Source organism: Mauremys mutica, chromosome 5, assembly GCF_020497125.1.
Source record: "Mauremys mutica isolate MM-2020 ecotype Southern chromosome 5, ASM2049712v1, whole genome shotgun sequence".
In the NCBI taxonomy this organism is placed as follows: Eukaryota; Metazoa; Chordata; order Testudines; family Geoemydidae; genus Mauremys; species Mauremys mutica.
In genome coordinates this window covers 115,910,883-115,932,328 of record NC_059076.1, presented here as the reverse complement: position 1 = coordinate 115,932,328, position 21,446 = coordinate 115,910,883, and the positions used below count along the sequence as shown (strand labels likewise).

General features: G+C 41.8%; 1 long non-coding RNA gene across 1 annotated transcript in view; it reads left to right on the top strand.

Annotated features, from left to right (window-relative positions):
- The window catches only part of LOC123371768, a 122,176-nt gene that overhangs the window by 59,524 nt on the left and 41,206 nt on the right, over positions 1 to 21,446 (top strand). The window contains exon 4 of the long non-coding RNA XR_006579949.1: positions 14,607 to 14,683. This is a non-coding gene — a long non-coding RNA (uncharacterized LOC123371768). The remainder of the gene's footprint in view (positions 1 to 14,606; positions 14,684 to 21,446) is intronic.

Here is a 21,446-nt window from a genome sequence, read left to right as displayed (position 1 = left end):
ATGGAGAAACTAATCAATCAAAAAAATCACAGAAGAGTAAAGCCAGCTGTCTTCAATTTACACATAACAGTATGAATGTGACCAAACTCAGCTATGTGGGTAGTTGTATTTTTTTTTAAATTGATAGCATCATACTAAGAGTTTGTGAGTCTGCTCAGAGGAAAGTTTCTATTGTTTCAGTGGTACTAAAAGTTTCTATGATGTATACAAAGCTCTAATTGCCAACAGGAAATCTAAGGTCCCACACTAGTCTATGTAGCTAATGAGTTAGAGAAAACAAGCTAACAATATTGGACTCAGGTTATCAAAGGTTTAGACATAGGGTCTTATATAAAATGTAGCAGGATGCACAAGGTCCTCAGGTGCCCTTGTGGTAGATAACACAGTGACAAGCATTAGATAGCTTAAAGAGTGCATGGGTCATTGCACGGTCTGGGGCTCTTCCATAAGAATGTACCCTTGTTATTCAAACATGGAATTTCTATCCCTAAACATAGATTTATAGAATACCAGGGTTGGAAGGGACCTCAGGAGGTCATCTAGTCCAACCTCCTGCTCAAAGCAGGACCAATTCCTGGACAGATTTTTTCTCCTCTTTAATAGGATATAGAGTATCACATTTAATAACTCTCCCTCTCCCCGAAAGGAATGTCTCTGTCCGAACTGTGTGCTCCTCCACACTTGTCAGCTTTCCCCCGGCCTTTTGTTTAAAAACTCCTCTATAACCTTTTTAATTTTACATGCCAGCAATCTGGCTCCATTTTGGTTTAGGTGGAGTTCATCCTTCCTGTATAGGCTCCTCCTTCCCAAAAGGTTCCCCAGTTCTAATAATCCTAAATCTCTCCTTCAAACTCCATTGTCTCATCCATGCATTGAGACCCTGCAGTTCTTTCCGTCCAACTGGTCCCTCCTTCAGTTCAACCACTCTGGCCTCAAGAGCCTTTGCTCAGTGTCTGAGGGACATGAGTTGTTTGCTCTGAATGCACCCCACAGGGTCATGTAGTCACTCCTCCTTCATCTGGATAATTCCCTTGCAAAATTCATCTGTTTGCTGCTCCTGTTTGCTAGCTAGCATGACAAGTGTGGCTACATTGTGAAATGCAGAACTACAGAGTGAGGGACTCTGGTACCAGAGTCTCTCACTTGTCATGCTATACAAAGCAATTAGAGCTTTCAGTGGCATGCCTGTGGGAGGTCTGCTGGTAATGCGGATTTGGCGGCATGCCTGTGGGAGGTCCGCCGGTCCCGCGCCTTCAATGTACCCCCCCGCCAAATTACCGCCGAAACTGCGGGACCGGAAGGCCTCCAGCAGGCATGCCACCGAAGGCAGTCTGACTGCCGTCCTCACAGCCACCAGCACACCGCCCCCCACAGCTTGCCACCCCAGGCACACACTTGCTGCGCTGGTGCCTGAAGCCGCCCCTGGTGAGGAAGGAGAGAGAATCAAGAACTAGGACTTATATTCTCTCTGTGCTTCTTGACCCCTTGTTGGGAGGGGTGAACTGAGTTAATTTAATACTGCAACTTGCAGGTATTACTGCTGAATGAAATAAAATCCTTCCCCTTGCATATGCTCCTCCCCTTTCCTTATGCAGGTTTGCTTATGGAACACACTCCTACAAACTATTGGCTTTCTCTTCCCAGTCATTCACTCAGTCCAATTATAAGCACTCTCTGCTCTGCCTAAAACACATAATCAGGAAAATGTTCCCCTGTTCATTAAAGCAAGCCACTTAGCTCTTTATTCTAGCTAAAAAGTAAGGAAGGGTAGGGAAGAAGAGAGTGGGAGCCTGATAGATCAAGATAGAGTATACGCTGAGCAGGCACCAGGAGGATAAAAAGATGATAATGGAAACAGAAGAGTCCTGTTCTAGGCAGAAAATGTGGTAACATCCCCCCCACCTCCCCAGAAAATTAGACTCTTCCCACCATCCTAACCTCCCTGGGAGCTCCAGCTCCACTGATTAATCTTAGAAACATGCACCCACCTTTTCTCTCAGAAGGCCAATGTCCCGAAGTTCCCTACCCATCTCCCCTTCTTTCCTGCTCCTGACTTCAACTCCTAATGTGACCAACCTTCCCCCACCACTTGTGCTCAGCTAAGGTATGAGAAGTGGAAGACTTGCAAGAGAAAAGACAGGTGACTGAAAAGATGTTGGCGGATGGAGTGGTGCAGGGTTGGGCTTGCTCCACCCTAACACACTGCTCTCAGTCTGCCTCAAAACTGCCAAAAACCTTCCCTTAGTCTGGGGACAACCAGCAAAACCCTAGGGAAATAAACAGTCCCCAGGTGATGTGGTATTAAGGATTAAAGGTTAGCAAACACTTAATGAACTGTGTCAAAAAGAAGTGAATTGAAAGTTCTCAAAATCGGTATGTTTATTTTTTGTAAGAGAGGAAATATTACAGCCCTCAGGAAGTATTTGAGATAGTTAACTATCTTTTATACACTGTTGCTTTCTTCTATTTTACACAATAATTTTATTGAGTGCTTTGTAGTCTAAACTAATTTCCTCCACCACAGCATTTTATTATTTGCTGATTGTCCCTAGGTAGCTTAATTACTGGTAAGAGGATAATGAAATAAACCTGGAGCCAATATTTAAGTAGCGTGGAGCTACTCAAGTGTAATGAGTATTTTAAATTTGCATTTTAGTACTTTATAAAGACCTGCAACAAACATCACCTTCCCTCCTGGCTCTCACATTAGAACACTGTCTAGAATTAATGCACTGAAATGAACAAGGAAGTAAAGGGCACACCCCACGAGCTGGTGCTCTGAGTTGAGCCAATACCCCAGCATGATGTTAAGAGGTACTGTACTCAGAGCTATCTTCTGGAGGAGACATAAAACCAGCAAACTGTGGCCTTTAAAAATCTCATGATACTTTTTCCTTAAGAGGAGTATTATTTATCAATGCTGATGTCTCTGGTCATATTCTAACTTGGTTTATTATTGTCCATCTACTTAAATTTTCCCTGTAGTTTCAGCTACACATGTTCTACTATACTTCTTTTCTTAAATTGTTTACTTTTGCTGCTGTTGCTGCCATATAGGGGGGAGGGATAGCTCAGTGGTTTGAGCATTGGCCTGCTAAACCCAAGGTTGTGGTTTAATCCTTGAGGAGGCCACTTAGGGATCTGGGGCAAAAATTGATCCTGCTAGCAAAGGCAGGGGGCTGGACTAGATGACCTTTCAAGGTCCCTTCCAGTTCTAGGAGATTGGTATATCTCCAATTATTACCTTTATATAACTACCAGACTCCACCCCAGAGATGGTTGCATTCCAAGCATTGAAGAGCTTCATGCTATCTCTCTGGGGGGGGCTAATCACAAATTAGCCCCTCCAAAAACTAAAATTCCCCTTTTATTATCTGTCCCGGTTGCCCACACGCTAGTGCTGGAAGGACTAAGAGGGCTGGAGCCCCATTGGAAATCCCCAGTGACTGCAGCTAGTACTGCATCCTGCAGTATACCAGCCATGTTACACAGTGTCTATAATGTGACTGCCTTCTGGCACCACATGTACGGGGCTTAGCCCCATAAGCCCCTCATTACCCAGTGCCTCTAATCACATTTTGTCAGTATGTGAAATAATAGCTTATTATAGTTACAAGCTTTGGTGAAAGGTGCTGTACAAATTATTATTTATGTGCACTCACATATTACAGCTCAACTAAATTTGTTGTTGACTTTTTAAACCAGCATATTAATTTTTATGCAACTCAGAAAATATATATTATTCCAACAATGAAGTGTTCCAGTTTAATAAAAGCAATAAGGTAGCTTCAAGGGTTGTGATTATCACTAGATAATCACATCCTGAGGGAACTGGAGCCATTTAGATGCTCTTTGTGCCTAATTAAAATATGACACCGTTGGATTAAATGTTAGGACATATACCACTAATAATGATTTCATGCCTTATTAAGTGTAAAGAAATGTTAACAGGACAAGAAACATATCTGGCCAAATTCATCCCTAGTGTAAGTGCACTGTGATTCTATTGACTTTAACAGAAGCTACACACAATTATGCTAGAGCTGAATTTGGCCAGTTAAGTTTTTATGGTTCAATTTTTTTTCCTGTGAATAGTGACTATGCTGTAAATGCATGACACATTCATTATTCACTGAAAGTCACTTCCAGGGCTCAAAATCTATTTCTCTCTTTACGATATTGACAAAGGAAAGTGACCCAAACTTACAAATCAATATTGACATTAGTCCACTTCTTTGGTCTGAACAACATAGGCATACCTGATGGTCCCTTTAAAGCGGTGTATGAAGGATACTTATAACACATACACTGCATGGATAAGCACCAGGGTGTAATGCCCCCAGGTATAGAACCCAAGGAACTGTTCTTGGTCATTCACTCTGTCTGTCTTACAAAATTTTGCCAGCATAGCTATGTAGGCTAGTAGCATGAAAAAACAAAAAAACAAGAACAAAACAAACAAACAAACAAAAGCTACCCCCATGCTATATCTACTGAACCACACTCCTGGGTTATTTTGAAAAATTCTGGATTTAAAATCCAGTATTGATGTCCACCTCTTTTCACTATTGTTTTGGAGATGAGGGATTTTTTTCACCCAAAAAATGAAGCAATGCCCTTTAACAGCTCTCTACTCCAATTTAGAGTAAAGAACATGGATTATAGCTCCACATTATTGCTGTCTTGCCTTTTGTCTGCAGGCTTTATTGCCATCGCTTTATTAGAGAGCTACTTTATTATGACCAAGATATCTGCAAACTAAGAATTGTTACTTGTTCAACATCACTAAAGCAATACCTATAGACTGTAAGATATAGTTAAATAGAACTTTGAATAGACATTTTGCTTTTGTATACTACTGTTTGCCCTTAAATTACTCAAATCTCTACAATAGGCCAAGTAATCCCATTGTGCTCAAATGTGTGTCTTATACACCAATGTCGATGGAAAGACAGAGCCACTGGTTTGGTAGAATGGGTGGAATTGAGCTCTGAGACTGAACACAAAAAAAAAGGAATTTCGCTAACCATTGGATATGTCCAAGGAAAGCACAGAACTAGTTCTAAAGTCGTTAATGATCTTATAATTTGAAGGTTGTCTACTGATTTATGTGGGATAGGATGGTGTTCTCAGTACATGGTGGACAAATCTCCATGTTCCAGTGCTATCACCATAACTGGCCCATTTCTTGTCAGACTCAACAGGAAGCTCATGACTAAACAGGCTTGGAGAGGTGAATTTCTGGTGGCCAAAAACCAGGTTTGAGGCACTGTGGCTAGCCGGTGCAGGGAAGCATTGCTGCTCCCCATGCTGAGTATGTGCAGTGGAAGATATCTAGAAGACTTTAAGCTCCAGGACTGGCAATTTGGCAGCCTTCCTCAGAACCAAGATTCATTTTGCATGTTATAAAGCAAGGAGCTATTTTACTGAGAAAAGTAATATTGGTCAGGGCTCTTGTGTTACTCTCTGCCCTTTCAAAGGGTTGTAGAATCCTTAAATCCATCTTGACAAGTTGTGGGATTGTTCTGGGATGTGGTAAACCTCAGGTGAAAAATGAACCATGAAATATCCTCATACCTAGGATGCCTTTTCCACTTAATGAGATTGATTTTTATTTTTTTTAATTAAATTAAATCATTATAACAGTTTCCTGAGCAAAAGTAAACCTTTTTTAGATAGCTATTCAAAGTAATCTTTAAAGATGTTCCTGAAATTGCCATTTTAATTAATTACAAATAAATAAAAATGCTGGAGGCCCTGGGATCTTAAAGCCTTTAGAGCAAAGATCTGCTTTTGGAGCTCACTCACTGAGCTCTGAGTTGAATGAGATCATGTATGCTCAACTAAGGGCAGAATAGACTGCTGAAATTGGCAGCTTCAGAACAGAATTCTGCATCTGCCAAAAGAAGTTTCAAACCTAATGCAGCTGCTCTGAAGAAAGAAACCCAGCATTTCATTTGAAAGAGATGTGATTCCACAGCTCAGTGCCCTAACTTCAATAACAAAAGTTAAAGAGAAAAAGGGAGCAACACCCTAATAAATCCCTGGTTCTGCACTCACTTATAAGAGTGTAAATCTGAAGAGACTCAACTAAAGCCACTGGAATAATATGTATGTTAAAATAGTAGATCACATCATTGTACAGCACCTGGCACCCTGGTCCATGACTAGAGGTCCTAGATGCTTCCATAATATAAATATACAGTAATAACACCATCAGATTTTAGTAACATAAGTGAAAGCCAGAATCAGGTTCAGTGGTTGAAATCCAGGCCCCACTGAAGTCAATAGGACTTTTGTCATTAATCTTCAACGGGGCTAGGATTTCACCCACTATGATAGCCTACAATAAAAATCGCATGACTTTTTTTTTCTGTTTTCTGCACACGTGTATTTAAATTCACTATATGTATTAAAGTTTAAATATAGACATTGAAATATTATAACATAATTATTGTTTTATAACAATGTGCTTATTTTTGTAAATATGAATATGATCACTTTTAAGTATGGCGATATTTCAATAGGATTAGACAAAGCACAGTGTGTAACACAGTCTTTTTAGTAAAATAAGTAAAATGAATCTGGTATGATAATTGCTTCAGTAACCATGCATTTGTAGGGAGACAGATTATGATACATGAGGGCACCTCTTCTTGGCTATAATTACTTTAAAATAAAAAAAGCAGTCAGGGGCTGACATACAAGAGTACTGATAAGAAACTGAAACTATTTCCTGGTTCAAACCACACAACCTAGATCAGTGCTACTGAGACAAATAACTCCATCATATGGCATAGGTTAAAATCCACAGTCTCTAGTGGTTACAGTTATACACATCATTTCTGATCATACTGCCTATAATATCAAAGATCTCATTGCAGCATCAGTGACACTTAGGTACACAGGAAAAATGCCCACTTTCCAGATAACTACTACTGAGGCAATTTTTCTGACAACATTAAACAGCAGAATTTCAATACAGATGGATGTTTGGGGTGCACCTTCAAGCACTAGGATTTAGCAGGCAATCCTGTAACAGTCTACACGGGGTCAGTTTACAAAACTTTATAAATCTGAAGCAATCTCACAAACCTAAGGCTCTTGTAATGTTTATCTGCCCTCATTTCAGGCGTGACAAATGGACAAACTGAAGGATAACCACTATAACTAGAATGACCTACAGGTTTTGGTCTCAGAACGTGAGGAGGGAAAGGTGGTTTTCCTGATATTTTTTGTGGGCACGGGGAGAGGATTGGAACCAAGTCCCAAACTCTGCCTTCATTTTACACCTGTGGAACACTGTGGGAACCTGGGGGAGGGGATCAGTAGTGTGTAACAAGTGCAAATGTGGGCAGAATTTAGCCCTATATTTTTGCCAAAATTCCCGCAAAGTGAAACACATTCACTTCTTACACTTCTATTTTGTAGTTTTGAGTCTGATGCCAGTATCACCTTAATAAAGCAATCACTCACTATTTTCATGTAACTTTATAGAAAGTCATCTAGACACTAAAAATAATGGCCCATTAGATACATTTCTGTTACTACTTTGTCCCTTATATATTTTCAAAAAAACTGTTTCACGCCTATCTACCAGAGCTATGAAAAATGTGCACAATGAAATGCAAAGCCAGTAGATGTGCCAGGTTTCATTGTACAACAGAAAACTGGGACAGGTGTCCCTGATATTTGCCAGCTCTCAAGATAGTTAAGTTCAAAGCAGACTGCAAAGAGTTTCAAAGGGATCTCATAAAACTGGGTGACTGGGCAACAAAATAGCATATTAAATTTAATACTGATAAATGCAAAGTAATGCACATTGAAAAACATAATCCCAACTATACATACAAAATGATGGGATCTAAATTAGTGGTTACCACTAAAAAAAAAGATCCTGCCATCTTTAGGGTCAGGAAGGAATTTTCCCTCAAGTCATATTGGCAGAGTGTGACGGGTTGGGTCCCAGAAACCCCCTTGGGACTGCCACCTGATGTGCTGAGACTATCTTTGAGCCTCTTTCCCCTGGCAGCTTGGGACTTCAGTACCCGTCTTGTTGAGCCAGACATGCTAGCCTGCTGCAAACACAGACCCAGGTCTGAACCATATCCCCCAAAAGCTGCAGGCTTAACTGAAAACAGCTTAAGAAGTACTCCTGTCTCCAGCACCCAGATACCCAGTTCCCAATGGGGTCCAAACCCCAAATAAATTAATTACTTGCTCGTGGTTAATTAATAAGTAAAAAGTGATTTTATTAAATATAAAAAGTAGGATTTAAGTGGTTCCAATAATAACAGACAGAACAAAGTAAATTATCAAGCAAAATAAAACAAAAACATGCAAGTCGAAGCCTAATACAGTAGGAAACTAAATGCAGGTAAATCTCACCCTCAGAGATGTTCCAATAAGCTTCTTTCACAGACTAGACTCCTTCCTAGTCTGGGTCCAGCAGTCACTCACACCCCCATAGTTACTGTCCTTTGTTCCAGTTTCTTTCAGGCATCTCTTTGGGGTGGAGAGGTTGTCTTTTGAGCCATCAGAAGACAAAATGGAAGAGTTTCCAGGGCCTTTTACATTCTCTCTTTTGTGGGTGGAAATCCCTTTGTTCTCCTGTTCAAAATCACAACAACAAGATGGAGTTTGTAGCCACCTGGGCAAGTCACATGTCTCTGGATGATTCAGCTTTTTGCAGGCCGACACCATTGTTTACATGTTAGTTTGAAAAGCTCAGATGTGGATTGGCATCTCCCAAAGTCTATTGTTAGTTAAGTACTCCCAATTGCTTGAATAACCCCTTCACACTATGTTGACTAAATCTGCCTTAGGTGCTTCCTACAGCAAACACTTTAAATACATGCATAGAGCCAATGCTCATAACTTCAGATATAAAAATGATACATGCATACAAATAGGTTGAATACATTCAGTAGATCATAACCTTTGCAAGACATGTTACATGGCATATCTAGCATAAAACATAATCCAGTTATGTCATATTTACACTCATAAGCATCTTTCTATAAAGCATTATGGGGTGCAACATCACACAGAGAACCTGGGGATTTTTTGCCTTCCTTTGCAGCATGGGGCACAGGGTCACTTACAAGTTTAAACTAGTGAAAATGGCAGATTTTGTATAAATTGAAGTCTTTAAATCATGATTTGAGGACTTCAGCAACTCAGCTAGAGGTTATGGGTCTATTACAGGAGTGGGTGTGTGAGATTCTGTGCCCTGCAATGTGCAGGAGGTCAGACTAGATGATCATGATGGTCTGTCTCTTCTGACATTAAAGTCTATGAGTCTATCTTGGAATCATTGTGGATAGTTCTCTGAAAACATCCACTCAATGGTCAGTAGCAGTCAAAAAGGCTAACCATTGGGAAAGGGATAGATAATAAAACAGAAAATAATATAACATCACTATATAAATCCATGGTATGCCCACACCTTGAATATTGTGTGCCATTCTGGTCACCCCATCGCAAAAAAGATATTTTAGAATTGGTAAAGGTACAGAGAAGGGCAACAAAAATGTTTAAGCATATGAAACTGCTTCCATATGAGACGAGATTAAAAAGACTAGGATTTTTTAGCCTGGAAAAGAGATAGCTAAGGGGTGGGGGGATATGATAGAGGTCTATAAAACCTAGAGTGGTGGGGGGAAAGTGAATAAGGAAGTGCTATTTACTCCTTCACATAACATAAGAACCAGGGGTCACCCACTAGGCAGCAGGTTTAAAACAAACACAAGGAAGTACTTCTATACATAATGCACAGTCAACCTGTGGAACTCATTGCAAGGGGATGTTATGAAGGTTATAGTAATCAAGATGGTCAGGCATTCAACCCCATGCTCTGGGGCCCTAGCCTCTCATTGCCAGAAGCTTGGAGTAGACAACATGGGATGAATCACTCAATGAACCTTTCTGTTCATTCCCTTTGAAGCACCTGGCATTGGCCACTGTTGGAAGACAGGATACTGGGCTAGATGAACCATTGGTCTCACCCAGTATGGCCATTCTTATTGTCCTGTGATGTCCCAGTGTCAACCAGTCAGTGTTTGCTGATACTGCAGTGTCATTCACCAGAAATACCAGTATCTAGTGAGTTACATTTCTGATCATCCTTAAACAACATTTCTTGAAGCAACTTCTCAGATAATCACCAGCCTTGATAGTGATGAGATTAGTGTACTTGAAGTTATTTTAGTCTGGTGCCATCCAGTCTGTACCAAATCTTCTTACTCTTGAAAATCAAGGACTTTCCTATAAAGAAATTTTATAACAATTTTGACCTTACTGTGCATAGAACATGATCAGACACACTGCTAGAAATAATTACACTTTAGACCACACTTATGTACAGTGTAACAACATGTCCAATCTAAACTTTAAAAAGTTGTCTTGAAAGCAAAATAATGTGACATTAAAAATGGATGTTACCATCAAGAAAACAAGTTAGTTCACAGACTGATGTGCAAACTAATATATTAAGTCAGTCTGATGGAAATGGATGGCAAAAGGAACTTTAGCGGATGGGAGCTTCTACTAACTGTGCCTATCACAAAAAGCAGGAGTGAAGGGATTACAATTTTGAAACTTCTCCAGTTTGATATTTTTGCTGGTGATTCCCTATAACACTTGCTGTGCTGCTCCCATTCCAGTGAAAATGCTAGAAAGCATCCTGTATATTCCATAGGAAACCAAATTCCAAATACTTTGCCACGTGTATTTAGAATTTTTGGCCACAGTCAAGATGTTAAATTAGGAGTAATGGTGTATGTGGTAGGGGTCAAGTTTTCATTTTAACTAAGTTCACCAAATCATGTGGAAAGACACATTAAGTGATAGAGACCATTACTGTTTCCCCAAATTTTTAATACAAATTACCTATATATCAGACATTAGTTGTGAGCAGTGCCAGCAATCCAGCACAGCTTTACATATGCCCACAGCTGTTCTTGTGGTCAAGATTCAGTTTTAGCAGGTTAGCAGAATTTCTCTAATTTATTATTCAAATGTATTTACCGGTAATTTATATTTGGCTCCCACATCCAGAACCTCACACCCTACCCAAGTTGGACTGCAGCTAAACAAAATTAGACTGATAAAAAATTATTGTTTCTGCCTTTTGCAAAGCCAAATATTTTTATCTTTATGTTTGGGTTACATATGAAATTAACAGCTAGCCTCTGAAGAATCACAGCCAGTACATCCCTGAGAGAAAGAAGGTGCCTTGCTGGCCAGGGCTGCCCAGAGGGGGGGCAAGTGGGGCAATTTGCCCCAGGCCCCGGGACCCACAGGGGCCCCCACGAGAATATAGTATTCTATAGAATTGCAACTTTTTTTTATGGAAGGGGCTCCCAAAATTGCTTTGCCCCAGGCCCCCTGAATCCTCTGGGCAGCCCTGTTGCTGGCAGCTACCAGGGCAAAGGGGACCAAGAAAGGTTCCTCATTGATGGAAATTGACATTGACTGCCCATGACTTTAGCTCTCTAATCTATTTAGGCAGGTGTTCAAGAGGGTGTTGTCAATGAGGCTACTTGTGACAGTAAGGTGACAATAGGTTATTTGTGTGAGTAAAGCAAACAGGATTTGGATGTTTAGTAATAGTTTAAAGGACAATGTGCTTATGTCAGCTAAATGTGGCTGTTGTCCTAGTGGCATTGTGACCTGCATTTGAACCCCTCTAAAAAAGCAACATTTGTCTTCCTCTAAATCCTCTCAGGGATAAAACATAAGAAACATTTCACTTGTCAGTATTGTTTACTACTTGTTGAAGTAAATGTAAATCTGATGTTTCTCTAAGCAGGAGCTGACAGCTTTATTCTGCAACAACATACCCGCAGATTTCTTGACATTTCATTTTATTTTTTGATGCTGGAAGCTCTTTTCTCTGAATCAGTGTCAAAGCGACAAGGTCATCTCAGGTTATTTAAACCCACCTACTAGCTAAATGTCAAACTAATAAATAAGCAATAAAACTGGAAACAGAACCTTACTGCTTAGACAGACAGTCTCACCACTGGTGCTCATGGCTGCCTCGATATATCCATGGTACTCCAAAAATACCATTTATGAAACATTTATATTAGAGAAGTACCCAATGGTTTCAATCAGGAGCCCACTGTGAAGGTGACATGCAAATATTAGTGAGACAGCTCCAGTCCCAAAGAATTTACAATCTGAATAGATAAGACAAAGAAATACACAGACAAAAAAGTAATAAACAAGCAAGCGGCATGACCATCATTATGGAACCTGGTTGTTACATGCTTCCCTATTTTTAAATTTCATCAAGCCAACCTCCTCTTCTCCTCTCTGTCCTTGGATGCCACGGCCAGCTTGTGTGATCACTTTTGACCCAAAGAACCCTTCTTTCAACCTGCCCAACACATACATAGAACTTCAGCCTCAGTCTGAGGGAGGTAAAAAATGTAAAGTAGATCAAAAGTGTTCACATAGCTATTCCCAGACACTCTCCATTCCACACCATGGAGGGGTCATGCCACTCCCAGCACAGTCTATAGGGGAAGGGAGCAGGGATCAACAGGGATCAAGAGCAGAGTGAATAGTAAAAAGGTGGAATAAATATTCCATGGAATCATAACGTGTGGACGTGTGTGTGTGTGGGAGAGGTTAGGGAGGGAAGCAATTTGCAGCCTGCAGCTCAGACACTTATTTTGAGCATCAAACACTGAGCAGAAGAAGGAACATCCAGGGAAAGGCACCTTCTGTGTGTACAGTTCTGTGTGTGATGCGTTCATTGGTGAGATGTTTAAGGGCTGCTAACAGGGATCTTCAGCCCCACTACCCTTCTCAAGAAAAGGGAAACAGAAGCAGCATGAAGGGAAGACATGGAGAAGTGTACAGACCCACAGACACAAAGTGAGCTGCAATAGTTGCAAGGTAGAATGGACTTTGCTGCTGCTGCTGCATTTGACAGGCATCAGACATAAGGGAGAGCTACAGCTGACTGCTGGGCAGCCACTCTTCCCAATGGAATGAGCTCTTAGAATGAGAGTACATGCTGAATAATACCTAAAGCATCCCTATAATCTTGTTTGTTCCTATTACAGAACCCCTCCCCAAGATGACTGTAGCTACTAATAGTTGCCATGTATGATTATTGCCACCCAGACTTCTATTCCTACAACAATTCCCCCATTCATACAAATGCCCCATTAACCCTGAACCATAGCTTTGAATTCGCTGATCCAGCAGCAAGTCATATTAAATAATTCCACCAACTTTTATCTTACTCAAATGATTGTGAAATGACTAGTTTAATTACATGGTCAATTATCTATTAACATTTCAGTTATAAAAATATTATGAGATATCCTTAAGGACGTATACTCTCACTGAAGACAATTAAGCTTCCAGAAGACATTTCTGTCTTTGCCACCAAGGAATATTGCATGTTATTTTACAGAGAGTAGAACAAAGATGGGAAATATGTCTACAAGAAGAAAAATTGCTAACAGAGTATGGGCTTGATTTCTGGGGTCCTGCTAAGCTCTACCATCTTTGTAGCTTGCCAATTCTAGTTCTGTTGGGGGGAAATTTAGCCACTGGTGCAACTCAGAGCAGCTTCAATGTTGCTCTGATTTGTGCCTGGCTGCCAACAGATAGTTGTGGTTCAGTAGGAGGAGATTGCTGAAGCAACATTCTAGTAGGAGGGGATTGCCAGAGCACAGTGGCACTCGAGCTGTGCCCCCTTTTGCTTGGTGATAGTCTGGACAGGGACTGCAAAGGTGTGGTGATCTAGAACCACCTACCGTGGCTCACAGATACGTGGATTTCTCCAAGACAAAGTAATCTTCAGCTGGCTGGGTGAAATGGATTCACAGCTCCTTGGCATGGAGTGGCTCTATCATTATGGTTTTTGGGTGACACCAAAACTGTGAAATTAATGTTAATATTCATGACACATGAGAGAAGTTTAAAAAGTCAGAGTCAACAGATAAGTTCCTCTCACACAAATAGTGGCATTTTTATATGCTCATCAGCATCCTACATAGACTCCAGTCACAGGCTTTATAGAAATAGACCCATAATTTATTGCATAGGTGACCAAACGAACCCCTGTATTCACACTCTGCACACCATTGTAATAATCTTTGTACAAAATAAGCCTCATGAGGTATCACTGGAAAACTAATAACTTTCTGGTCAATAATATCATGGTGTAATGTGTGTGGCAACATTATATGTAAAGTTATAAATTTCCCCATGTGACATTGGTAGCACATATTCAAACCCATGTAGCCTTGAATGGGCAGGATTGATTAAGCAGAGCTATCTTAAACAAAGAATGTGTATTTACCTCAATGTATATTAATTAATAGTAAACAAGGTCCTTGAGACAGTAAGAGGAGACAAGGCAAATCTGTATTTCGGCACACAGGGGAGAAGGAAAAGCATTGGGGCACCTTCGTTCCCAGACTCCATTGCACCTTCTTTATTGTTTGAATAAACTTTACCTTGAGAGGTAATCAATCCTTAGAAGAATCCACTTTAAAGGAGAACTGGACTACAAAAGTGAGGGGCAAAAATACACCAGGGGATTCTCTCTCTCTCACTCTCTTGCTCTTTCACCTTAGATGACAAAGAAACCGGCCGTTTGGACCTTAAGGACCTGACATGAGAATTTGGTCAGCAATGTTGCTGGGAACATGTGGTAAGAATTTTACCTTGAACGAAGTCTAGTTTGTTAAGTTTTAGTTACTATTTGGCCTTTTATCTTTATTTCTCTTGCAACCATTTCTGACTTTAACACCATATACTTGTATTCACCTAAAACCTATCTCTTTGTAGTTAAATAAACTTGTTTTATTTTTTAATCAAAACTAATCCAGTGTTGTGTTTAAACTGAACTGTTTAGTAAATCCAAGTACCAAATTGTTGTACATTGAACTTTTATGGGGCAACGGACCTCTAATATCTGAACTGTTCAGGAGGGCTAGACTGTGCAGAACACACGTTTTTGGGAAATTCAGGGCTGGGAATGTGTTGAGGTCAGCCTGCAAGTAGTAACCAAGGGTGGTGGAAGCCAGAGTACAGCTGGACTGTGGCTGGTAGGCTGCAGCTATACACAGACACTCAGGGAGTTACTGGCATGCTGGAAGGCTGTTTGTGAGTGACCCAGGTGGAAGCAAGATATTGTGATGCATCCAAGGTTGCAGGGCAGGTAGAGACATAGCCCCTCACTGGTCTGGATTGCACCCTGGATTGTGATGGCATGTTACACCAAGGTGGAAAGAAACTATGATGGAAAGTTGCACTTAGGGATGGATGATCTTTCAAGTTTTTGCAGATTTCAAAGACTATTTTTCACAGGATTTGGAAAAGTAATTTGAATTAGATGGGTTTTTTTTCTAAATCATGTTGCTGGTTATTGACCAGCTCTAGTTTTTCCATATTTCCCATTTTCCTTTCTGCCTTCAATGATGATTCCCCCTCCCCCCTTTTCCTCTCTGTGTCCATGTATGCTAACATTGATCTCCTGCACCACTACGGAACAGGCTGTACATCTACATTGCAAAGTCATTAGATGTTAGTCATTAAATATCCCAAGCTAGACTGCAGCCCCCTTGGAGTTGCAGACAAGCCATGGCCCATCATTCACAAACTTCATACGATATAGTCCTCAAAGATATTGTATGCAGTTGTGATATCTTTCACAGAGTAATAAAACATACAGAAAGCATGAACTGGGTGATCCATGGGCACTTCTATTTGTCCTGAGTAGCTGCACCTCTACCCTTTTCTGGTTTCTGAGTGCATCAACCTCAGGCATTCAACCTCTTGCACTTACCTGTCGCAGAATCACAAGATTCCACCTATAGACTGGAGCCTGCATATACTACTCTATGTATCAACTGCTAATTACCCTGACTGGATTTCAGGCACCTGCGTTTCCTGACACATGACCAGTGAGATTCACCAACAGCCTTCTTAAAACAACATAATTTGATTTAACAGTTGAATGCATTAGAGAAAAAATGGTTTTGAAGGAATAAATGGCCTGCACACATATTTAGTGTGATCTAATCTTATGTTTCCCTACAGGCTGTTAGGTATGCTTTCCTCTTAAATTACATGAACAGAACCAAACCAACCTACATTCGCCTTGCATGCCCAAATCCTGCTGTGACCCACCCTGGTCACAATTCCCAGGGTGCCCTGCCATTCTTATCTCCCTGCTTGTCTATGACAGTTGGTGGGTCTCAGTCTGGTTGTCTTTGACTCACACTGTCATAATAGTTTTCCTCCAGTCTGCAGGAGCATCCAGCAGGGCCTCCCCAGGAGAAGGCCCCTGTTATGGTTGCTCCATTGCCTGGGCAGTTAGACCCATTCAGTCTTGATGGGCTGAAGTCACTGGACTAATGACTATGTTTCCTCTGTAGATGGTGATGTTGATACTTTGTGACCCAATCTTAAAAGTCAAGCACATAAATCACATTTTCGGATACAGATGAAAACATGCACTTAACACAGATATGGATGGTCTCATTTTGTTTCAGTATATTTTATATTCATATTTCATGTTGACCTTTCTTGGGCTAGAACTGTTCAGCTGTGCTACACACACCAGAACTATGTATCAGGTTCCCTATAATTCAGGGAATAACCACATCAATTTATAGAACAGTAAACAGAGCTACAAACTCCTTGCTGATACTACCAGCTATGCCCATCTAATTCTAATCATACTGATCATTGCCTCAGCCTGAGGGTATGTCTACACTGAAATTGGGAGGTGTGATTGCACCTAGCTGAGCTAATGTTGATCTAGCTAGATGAAAGCTAGCTCAAATAACAGTAGCAGTGTAGCTGCAGCAGCAGGGGCAGCGGCATAGGTTAGCATCCCTCTCCACCAACTACAATCCTGTCCAGGACCCTGTGCCACTGCCCCTGCTACCACAACTACGTTGCTATTGTTACTCACGCTAGCTTTCATCAGGCTAGATCAACGCTAGCTTATGTCTACATGTGCTGCAATCACACCTCCAAACTGCAGTGTAGACATACCTTGAGTCTTGCAACACTTACAAATGTTGAGTGATATCTTACTCCTTGAGTTGCCTCATTGATTCAGTGGGATTCCTTGAGGTAAGGCACTAAGACACTACTACTACTACTACTACTTTTTTGGCAAATGGTAAAGTGGCTCAGAGTCAGGGCAGGGTGGAAGTGAAAATACTGATTTGGATTCATGATCTGAACCCCTTCCAGAGATGGCTTTTTAGTGACATTCAATTTTATTCACTTTCCTTCCTTCTACCCCTCTGTGTGATTACTCTCCAATCCCCCAAAACTAAGGCAAATTAACAAGCCAATGTCAAGGCAACTCTATATGCCAGCTAAACATGAGTCACTGCAGACATAGAACCTGTCATGTGCCTATTACTTTGTCTTAAAATAGATTGAGAGGAAGCTCTAGTAAAACAGAAAATCCACAATATAATTAAGAAACTCCTTATTATCTTGTTTTTTTCTCCTGTTAAATATTTCATTGACATTAATTTATCTCAGTCTTGGTTTCTGAGTCTAGCAAAACTAGATGATGTCCTTTATACAAGCTAAACTTGCTCACGGGCAAATAATCCCCAGCTGATCCAGCACTACTTATGACAGGCAAGAATATGCACATTGAAACTGTGTCTTTGTATCCTGAAATTCAGCTTCCCTTCTGTCACAGGATAGTGGTAATTTACAGTTAGCATGACTTTTCCGCATGGTGACATTTTGTTTAAGTAAGAAAATCTGTGTAAAGTGGGTTTTTGCCTATGGGAGAATTTGTTTGAAGTGTAAAATGTAAAACTGGCAAGAATAATAATTCTATAAATTAGGCATACTAAGTAATATATGTGCAGACTTTTGATTTCTGTGGGAGTTGAAGGATTTCTCCATCTCAGTGGTTTTCAACCTGTGGTCCACAGAGTGTATCTAAGATTTCCTAAGACAGGGATCGGCAACCTTTGGCCCCGCGGCGGGAAGTGGCGCGGGCCAAGGGATGTGCTGGCCACAACTTCCTGCCACCCCCATTGGCCTGGAGCAGCGAACCGCGGCCAGTGGGAGCCACGATCGACCAAACTTGAGGATGTGGCAGGTAAACAAACCGGCCCGGCCTGCCAGGGTGCTTACCCTGGTGGGCCGCGTGCCAAAGGTTGCCGATCCCTGTCCTAAGGGGTCCACACCTCCAATTGAAATTTGGTCTGCAAATGAATAAAGTTTGAAAACCACTGCTCTAGCTCTATTTTGGGAAGCCAAAGTCATTGCTACCCCCAAAAAATGGATTTTGAGAAGCCCCTATAATAACCTATCACCCCCTTTGTCTGTTCTTCCCGAGGTCTGAGTTTCTGGGGTTGTTAAGGAAACACTAAAGGATACAGATATAAACTTCTGATAAAGTGATTGACATGGGCAGTATATTTTCCAAAACAAAGTACTTTTTATTAAAGTAATTTATAATTTCTAGTAGAATATAATCTAAAAATAGAAACCAGTCACAAATCCCTTATTGCAAGTTAAAAAGCATTCAGACCACAAGAACATACAGTTTAAATCAGGGGTTGGCAACCTTTGGTACGCGGCCCATCAGGGAAGTCCACTGGTGGGCCGGGCTGGTTTGTTTACCTGCAGCAGTCGCAAGTTTGGCTGATCGCAGCTCCCACTGGCTGCAGTTCGCCAATGGGGGCTGCAGGAAGCAGTGTCCAGCACATCCCTCGGCCCACACTGCTTTCCGCAGCCCCCATTGGCCTGGAACGGCGAACCACAGCCAGTGGGAGCTGCGATCGGCCGAACCTGCAGACGCTGAAGGTAAACAAACCGTCCCAGCCTGCCAGCGGATTTCCCTGACGGTCCGCATGCCAAAGGTTGCCGATCCCTGGTTTAAATGTTTTAAGCGAAGCACTTTGCTACAAATGGTCAGTTTGTAACAAATCGCTGTCAGCAGTTCTTAAATTATACTTCGAGTTTCACAAAAGTAAAATACAATTAAAAAACAGACACATATTTCAAGGATACCCATATTGAATACCATGCTAGCCTACACTATGCTAAAAATTATATTTAAAAACTGGCAGATTTACTTTTTAAATCCTGTACTATCCCTCTATTAATCACCGGCGGCTGCTGCTGCTCAGCTATTGTTGCAGTTTATTTTCAGTCACAGTTGTTACAATTAAAGCTCACTCCTGGCAGCTTCTCTTGCTCTGTCCTTTTGTCCATTAGTTATATCAATGTTGCCAATATTGTGGCTGCTGCTGAAGCTGCTTTCTTTGCTATTTTAAGTGCTTTTCTTCAGTGGGGCTCTTCTCAGCACTCTCAGCTCTCTCTCTCCAGCAGTTCTTTCAGCAGCTCTTCTTGCTGGCTTCCAATCTCTTTGTCCATCTTCTCCCAATTACCTTCCTTGCCGGCTCTACGGCACATTCCTGTTCCCATTGAAATCATGGGAGTTTTGCCATTGACTTCAGTAGGGTTATTACTTGGCCCGATTGTAGTTGCGGATTCTCTCACCGCTCTGACATAGTCCCAGTGGAAGTTCAAACCTATACTATTTGATTTTAGTTTTTTTGAAATGCTTTGCCTGCTTCTGGTCTGCCTGTACTAGAATGGGATAATCAGCAGCAATTACTCTTATTTAAAAAGAAAGCAGTGGTTTTCCTGTATTTTTAGGGCATAAAGTAGAATAGAAACATTAGTATGCAAAGATTAATAAACCTTGTTGGGTCTCAGTTTGAAAGCTTGGAAAAATACAATTTAAACCAGTTTTAATTATTCATTAACGTTTAGTTTTTATTGCAGTAGTACCCGGCTGCCAAGCCAAGATGGGGGAGACACTGCAGTCGGTATCGTACAAATCCCTACACAGACCAAGGGTTAAATCCTAGCTCCACTGAAGTCAATGAGTCTTGCCAGTGATTTCAATGGGGCAAATACTTCACTTATGGTTAAGGCTCCATGTTTGTCACAGAGGTCATGGATTCGTTGTCACAGATTCACTTCTGCAGCTACCTGTGCGGCTGGCCTGGGAGCCTTGTGAGCAGCTTGGGCAGCCCCTGGGCCAGTAGCACCAGCTGATTCTGGGGCAGTCTTGCCCCACCCCCACCTCCACCTCCACCCACCAGCAGCAGGGGGGCTCAGGGCTGTGTATAGGGGTGTGGGGTGGCATTTATCTGGGGGGGCTCCCAAGAACAGTGACAGAAACTCTGCTCCCAGCTCCACATGCTGCCTCTGCCCACAGGCACTGCCCCCGCAGCTCCCATTGGCCACGGTTCCCAGCAGACCCGGGGCTTTGGGGCAGAGTGGTGGCAGCATGTGGAGCTAGGAGCTGGAGATTGCCGCTTCCCAGGGTCTGGATAGGGAGCCTACCCCAGTCCCGCCAACCCCCACCCCACAAGCATCCACAGCAGCCCCCCTTGGCCGGGCCCCCCTGAGCACCCGTGGCACACCCCCCCCCGAGCTCCCTCCCTCGAGGTTTAGTCAGGGATATATAGTAAAAGTCATGGACAGGTCATGAGCCGTGAATTTTTGTTTACTGCCCTTAACCTGTCTGTGACTTTTACTAAAAATACCCATAACTAAAATGTAGCCTTACTTATTGTCTACACCCCAATGAACTTACACTGTAGGGTTTAAATGCTATGCATCTGTACATAATATTAGATATCATTTGATTTTTAAAAAAAAATACCAGGTGAAGACTATTATAATGTGTTGCTGTTAATAGAATCTTTAATAAGTTATTCTGGAATGTTTCTTTTTCTTTGTGTACACACACATACACTGACTTTCTGAATTAGTCCCCACACCTTCTGGAGTTTAAAGTCTGGAAGAAAACAAAACCATTCTTCTGCCCAGACTCTTTTTGGGCACCGACCTTCCTCTTCGGGATCTGTCTTCTTTTACAGCAGTCTTTAGACATTGTTCTGAGCTCAGCTTCCAGCACTCCTGGGATCCACTCTCCTCTTTCGTTGACAAGAGTTGGCTGTATCACTTCACAAGGTGACAGCATAGGGAGATCTTGCACCCACTGTCTACTATAGATCCCCAGCCCTGGGACTCTAAACAAATGGGCTGTCTGGCCTATAACTCAAACAGCCCTGTAGTTGCTTCCTAGGTTTGGTCACTGGTCCCTTCCAGGCTGATCTCCTTTCCTTCAATGGAGCAGTCACTCCCAAGTCTGATCTTGCTGGAGTCTCTCCTTGAATGACCACAGGCTACCCTCATATCTCTCAGCAGCGCTAGAACTTAGTCACACTCTCTCCCCTGCTGGGTGATCCTTATACTCACTCCTTCCACCTGAGACTAAACCTAACACAGCTTAAAGAGATAGCTCATATTTTGGCATGGCCTGATTGCCAAAGGAAGGAGGAATGGAAGGATTGCAAGAAGTGGTCCCCCAAGCAGAGTGCAGGAACTCTACCTGCTAGGGC